Below are 7,207 nucleotides of genomic sequence, written 5' to 3' on the forward strand. Positions count from 1 at the left end.
AATATCCCTTTGGCTAGTCTGGGTCAGGTGTCCTGGATGTGTCCCCTCCCAGTTTCTTGTGCCCCTCCAGCCTTTTTGTTGGTGGTCCCTTAGGGTGGTACCTGCTTCAAGTGGAGCCCTAGCTATGGGCCACTGTCTCTCCAGGGCTATGGCTGCTGCAGCATGAACTTATCCGCAGCCACAGATGCTTGGAGGTGTACCTTCTCCAGCATGGACTGGTCCTCAGACCACAGTCCCTTTAGAGGCATACCTGCTGTGGCACAGACATGACCATGGCCACAGATGCTTTGAGGTATAACTGCTTTGGCATGGACTTATTCATGGCCACAGATGCTTTGGGGTGTCCTGCTCCCCCATGGACTCATCCACAGGTCACAGCCCCTTAGACTTGAGTTCACACTGGAGTCCCAGCCTGTCCAGTACAGCAGTGATGCCCTGGCTATCTGCCAGCCCAGGCATTTTGCCATTGCTGTTATCAAAATGTTCCTGGGCACAGCAGAGTAAGATGATAAGCAGTACGGCAGCACAGCAAGCAGCAAAAGCAAAAAGCAGCCACTAACGAGCACTAGGCTCTAATACACAGTAAGGCAAGCCGGCCCTGTGACAAGCACGGACACCTGCCCTGTAATAGCTAAACAGCAACAACAGCTATGAATTTAAACTAGTACATTCCAATCAAATCTGTCATTATCCTGAACCCTTTGAGGCCCACATTGGGTGATGAAAAAGGACTGTCATGGTTTAACCTCAGCTGGCAACCAAGCACCACGCAGCCACTCTCTCATTCCCCCCTGGTGGGATGGAGGAGACAATCAGAAGGCTGAGTAATAAAACTCGTAGGTTCAGATAAAGACAGTTTAGTAGGTAAAGCAAAAGCTGCACACGCAAGCAAAGCAAACCAAGGAATTCATCAGCCACTTCCCCTGGGCAGGCAGGCATTCAGCCATGCCTGGGAAAGCAAGGCTCCGTCACGTGTAATGGTTACTCAGGAAGACAAATGCTGTAAGGCCGAATGTCTCCCCCTTCCTTCTTCCCCCAGCTTATTGTATACACTCAGCATGACGTTCCATGGTATACAATATCCCTTTGGCTAGTTGGGTCAGCTGTCCTGGCTGTGTCCCCTCCCAATTGCTTGTGCCCCTCCAGCCCCTGTTGCTGGCAGGGCCTGAGAAGCTGCAAAGTCCTTGACTTAGTGTAAACACCACTCAGCAACAACCGAAACCACAATGAGCTACTGACATTGTTCTCACACCGAATCCAGAGCACAGCACTGCGCCAGCTACTAAGAAGAAAATTACCCCTATCCCAGCCGAAACCAGGACAATGTTGATTTTTTCCAGTACAACACCAGCTCTGTCAGCATGGTGCTCCCTCTTAGCAGCTCTGTCAGGACACCATCTCATACACACTTCTTTATCTGCATTGCTGCATTGTCAGATCTAGGAGTAGGATGACTGTGACTTCAGACCTGGAAGAACCTACAAAGCAGACAGACAAAATAAGACCCATAAAACAGACAGAGATTCACAGATTACTTTGAGGAGGATGGAGCGGACCCATGCCTGTAGTGTGGCTGCAGTATGTGGCTGCTTGGCAACTCCTGTCATTATTGCTAAAGCATTCGTGTATTTTGAGGGCAGCAGCCTGGGCATAAATATACATGAATGTTTATCTAAGCAACACGCCATGTCACCATAGATCGTTATTTTGTGCTTTTGATGTAACTTTTTTAATACAGGAAGTTGTTTCCAGTGACCGGTAACTTGTCACAGCTGTAGTTAGCATGTGGCTATAGTCTCTTTTACCAGCTACAACTTTATCTCTGTTTTTCCATGCTGGACAAGTCCTTGAAGATCCCAGCCTTAAAACAGGACATTCCAAACGAGTTACAGTCTCCTTCAAAAGATTTGGATGAGTTTTTCAGAAGCCCTGGTGGCTGTTCATCTTGTAAACAAACAAAACTGCTGAGATAGTCCAGCCAGGTTTGCTCTGGCAGCCCATTTAACTGACTCTTGTGGAAGCTTTAGAAATTAGTCCCTCAGAAGTTACCTCACCAGGAGTAACGCTGACCAATGAGCTTAGGTAGTTAGTGTTTCAGTGGCACAAACAAACCAGAATGATCCTTTCACTCTTTTTGGCACTGAGTTCCATGTCTAAGCAGCAGAACCATTTGACCTTTGCTTTTGAGGGCATTACTTACTTATCTTTGCAAAAATTGTGACTGTTGAATGGGACCCTTCCTAGAAATAATCTTTTTGTACTTTCCACCCTGGAGGGAGCTTTCACTGAAAAAGCATAAGGTACGCAGTGCAGCTTTTGTCCAAAATTCTATACTAGTTATAGGCCAGTCATTACTACCTGTGCAATGAAACTCTTCATTGTCCTTCAATCTGTAGACATTTTGCTTCTGTGAGTTATGAAATACTTTTCTAATAAAGTATTTTGTAAATTTTTTTGAAAATTGTGGAACTGTGGGGCAGTAGTTGGAACTGCCAAAGCAAGACTGTAAAATTTTACGGCTTGCACTTTTTATTTGGCTTGTGCTTTCTCATTTTCTTCCCCATTGCTCAGCAGCCTTGTCAGTGAATATGTACTCAATGACAAGAGAAAGACAGGATGTGCAATCTTTTTATGCTCTAAGCAAATCTTTTCAAGAGAGACCAGTCCTTCCCATCTTTTCAGTCCCTAGGCACTGTCTGGGAAACTCCTCCTACATTTATCAAACACAAACAGAGACAGCGGTAGCACTTCTGGGATCCCATTTTTGCCTCTCTGGCCAGATAGCTGATCATGGAGACATCATGGCGAAGTAGAAAATAAAAAGTGATTTTGTTGAAGCAGAAATGCTGGAAGTATGCTGCTTTGGCCACAAAACAAATGTTTATAAGACAGTTATAAAACCAAGCCAGCTTCCAGGCGGTAGAAAGAAAGGGCAATGGCATTCCAGAGGGCTAAACAGATCTCAGCCCAGGAGCATGGAAATGCACTGTGACCGTGCTGCAAGTTGCATGTTAGAGGCAGGCAACACACGTACGTACCCAAAGCTGAGACTCAATGCAGATCCAGAAGATAATCAGGAAAACTGTCAATGTGTGAGTCGGAATGTGGGGCATCCAAGCAAACACACTAACAGACTGATTTTCCCCATCTGGCTTCTGGCAAGCAGCTGTTGCTGGGGGCTGGCTGGTGACCCTGAAATCCTGTGGATCACGTGGAGTGCATTGCTGCTCCTGCAGCATCTCAAGTACGCCAGAGCTCTTGAGCCACTCTGCAGAGTAATTCCAGGGAATTTTATCTTCCCCTTCCATGCTTCTTTTATCTTTTCCTGAGAAGAATGTGCATGTATTCTTCTCTAAAAATGTAATATTCCTAAGAACACCATATTCCTTACCCACTCAGACAGGAATAAGGCATTTATACTCCTAGTTTACTAGGATGTTGTTAAGCTGTACCAGCCAAAGCAGTTCTTACAATTGTTATTACTGTAACTCTTCACTCTGCTAGGATACCTGGTTCATTTTATTTTTTTAAAAAACATATTTTTGTATTCATTTTATTCTCTTGTCATCCGAAGCAAGCAGTCTGACTACTTTAAATTTATTTAATATATAAACATTAGAATGCATTGATAGGAAATTCTTTTGGAGCTCCTGAAGGTTATTTCGGTCATAATTTTGGTCAGCAAAGCAGAAACAAATACTAAAGTTATAGTTGTGTAAATGCCAAGTCTACCAACCAGAGTCAAGTGGTCCTCTCTGAAAATCTGAGATTGTGAAATAGCTGCAAAACCAAGATGTTCGGTTAAAGATCTCTAACATTGGTTTAAATACTGGAAAACTTGTTTCCTTCTTTCAGTGCTCATAACCTATTCAGTCTGCCTACCAGGAGAGACACCTGGAATTCATGTTGATACACAGAAACTTTCTTCAAGTATGAACAGGGCTAGCTGGCAATTACTATACTATTCATCCATTCCTCAAAAGTAACATTTTTGCAGGAAGTGTCTGGGTTCTTTTTTTAAATTTCTTCAGTTCACAGAGATAAATAAAAGATTTAGAAAAGGATCAGATATGCCATGAAATTATTAGTAGTGAGGCAATGTGACATACATATCAGATCAATTCACACACCTTCCAGAAAACAAGCTCTTTCAAGGTTTTGTGCTGGTGACTGTAGCAGTACTTGGCAGTTATGAAAGAGCTCAGTCACTGTTTTAGACACTGTCATGTGGTTCAGCCTTAGAAAACCATGTTTTGACAACTACTTCCCCTTTTTCATTGGTATCATTTAGATTTCGTACATTTTGGCAACAGCAGAAAGCTTGGATCAAACAACCCTAGGTGAAACCCAACAGGAATTCACTAGTCTGTGACTTTTTTACTTAATAGACCAGCATTTTCCCTTTTGCAGGCAGAGTGCCCGGAGACTTTGCTTTAAGCAGCTAACAGCAGCTCCTCACAACTGTTCTTTAAGAAAACACCCAGTCTACATGCCACGCTATATGGGTGTCCTCCTTAGCAGGCATTCCTAATAGCAATCTTTAACATAACTAGGCAGCAAACCAATTTGTTTATTAGCTGTTCCATCGTGTGGGATAGCTGTCACAGTTCCATAAGGAAAAAAAATGTTCCTCGCTGGTGAATTTTTGGCAGTCTTCAGTTGCTGTTAAGTAATATAAATGGTATTTTTCTCAATAACAAGAGGAAAATAAAAGACAAAATGAGAATAAAATCAGAAAGAAACTGTGCTGTTAAAGTAACTGGATAATTTCAGAAAAAAAGAATAAAGAAACATTTCTCCACACTGAAAATGCAGAAAGTTTGGGTAAGGTTACCTAATTGAGATTGTTGGCAAAAATGGCTAAGACCCTTCCAATTCTATGTTTGCAGTACACATTTGAGAATCTTTACTCATGTTAACAGTTCATATAGATATTTACATTTTCATACATACACACATATATATTCTTTTTTCCTTAGGTATCTAGTCCTAGTGAAAATAATGGAAGCATGAGCTTTTCAGCTTCAAGCTTTTAAAATATGTACTCGGCCCAGTTACTCGAGACTGCGTTTGATCTAATTACGTGAGGCTTTACCTGCAGGCTCTGGAAGCCGTGGCGGGAGGGGTAAGCGCCCCCTGAAACACACAAGAAATAAGGGAACTCAGCATGTCACTCCAATAGTTCCTTAGTCCAATTTTTTGTAGAACTGAAAACTGTCAGTAAATGGGTTTCCTAATCATAAAGCAGTTAGCTACTGCCTGTGAAAAGTGAAGAACATTTTGTCTTCTGTATTTTATTCATCTTAATTTCTGAATGTATAAATGCAAAGTAAACTGCATTTGAAGAAGTTTCTCCCGTTTTTCCAAAGCCATTTTGTTTGTCTTTTCTTGTACTAATGTCACACTTCAGTGCTTGCAGAGATAATTATGCTGGGCATGTGCAGAAGAATAATTTTTCCTCTGTAATGGAAACCACATGAGTATCCTCAGATTTTCTCCACTTTACAAATACTGTTATTCTTTAGCATACTGAATTATTCAGATTGTGTAAGAGATTTCCAAGTACCTAATTTACATTGTGAAAAAGAGAAAGATAAGTGCTCTAGAATCATCATAAAAGGACAAAAAACTGTAGGTCTACAGGTCAGACCTAATGCATTTATTCAAATTTCGTATCAATTCGATACTGCACAATAGTACAGCTCTGCCAGCAACAGTGACCACAAGTGCTTACATATAAAATCTCCCAGCAAAGTACTACTTTTTTTTTTGGTGGATGGGTTTTGTTTAAAAAATTTAACTTGAAATAAAAGCTGTTGATTCAGGTGGGCTACCACCAAGTATGCAGGTATTTGTGTTTGGTTTGGATACAGGGCTATTTTTAACAATGTAAAAACCTACTGGTTTGTGGTCAGGATTTTCCTACCGTTTAAACAGAAGTTTATTTTTAGAATTTTCTGGGGCTCCGCATAGGCATGAAAGCAATGCTGCTGTTCACAGCTTGAAAAGCACAGTCCATAAGCATTTAGTGATTCTGCTTCTGTGATGAGTCCCAGGCCGTTCCTATGTAGGCTGTGAATATACTCTTAGAAGCGTTCAGCGCTAGTCATTCCGGATTCTCTATCCTTAAACGGCTTTCTAGGTGTTCTAAAGTAAACAGAAACACCTCTCCTGTTTCTGAATGAAAACATCTGTGTGTGACATTCTAGGATGGAACATCTGCCATTATCTGTAGTGCAGCAACACACTATGTAGAGGGATAGAATTTCTTACACAAAGCCCATAATCTTCATCAAAGTCTGGACTGCCTTTCAGTCATTATAAATTGCTACGTTTTTCAAAAGATGGACACTGATGTACAGTTTTTGATTTAGCAGGATATCACTGCAAAATTCTGCAATAATTTAAAAATAAGTCACTGGAAATTATAGCAAACTCTCAAAAGCTACAGGTGATCTTCACGAGCAATACTTGCACTACTTAATAAACAATGAGGTTTAAATGTCTTGCTCCAGGAGGTACTGCTTTAATAATCCAAACAGAAATGAGCATAAAATAGCAGTATCTGCTTAAGAGTTGGATTTTCTGCCCAAGAGTACAGATTCATATTAGTTTTTACCTTCGTATCTTACTTCTATAGTAGCAGATAACAGACGGGTGCTCTTTCCTGGTTGAAAAATTATGGAAGCTAGGGTGGAAGTAGTGCTGCTGCTGCTCTTTATTTCTACTGTTGTTTCATCACTTTCGATGTCCTTTATGTGTTTTTTTATTTTTTTCCCACAACTGTATTTCACTTTTTCTTCTGTATTACACTTTTTATAAAAAATTGCAATAGGTAATTTTTATAATACTTCTAGAGCTCTTCACTGCTGCATCAGCTAGAATGATCCACTTTATTAGTAAAGCTTACACGGAAAAGAAACATTTGCGTTTAGAATTACCATGCTTATGATAATGGCGGTGGGTAGCAAGAAATCAGATGGTGTTCGTCCCTCCAAGAGCTAATCTCCTGAGCCCATCTTCGGCTTGCCTTTGGAAACACTCTTTATCACCACAACGTCTGCAGCCTGTGTTCTGTCGTGGGTGTTTTTTAATTTAAAATGAAAGCTTGCATTCTGCAGAATCTGAATATACCACATGGAACTCCTGTGTATCAGACAGGCTGCACACAGGGATCAGGCTGAGCATCTGGTAGTTTTGGCTCAGA

This window comes from Falco cherrug, chromosome 8 (genome assembly GCF_023634085.1).
Source record: "Falco cherrug isolate bFalChe1 chromosome 8, bFalChe1.pri, whole genome shotgun sequence".
Lineage (NCBI taxonomy): Eukaryota > Metazoa > Chordata > Aves > Falconiformes > Falconidae > Falco > Falco cherrug.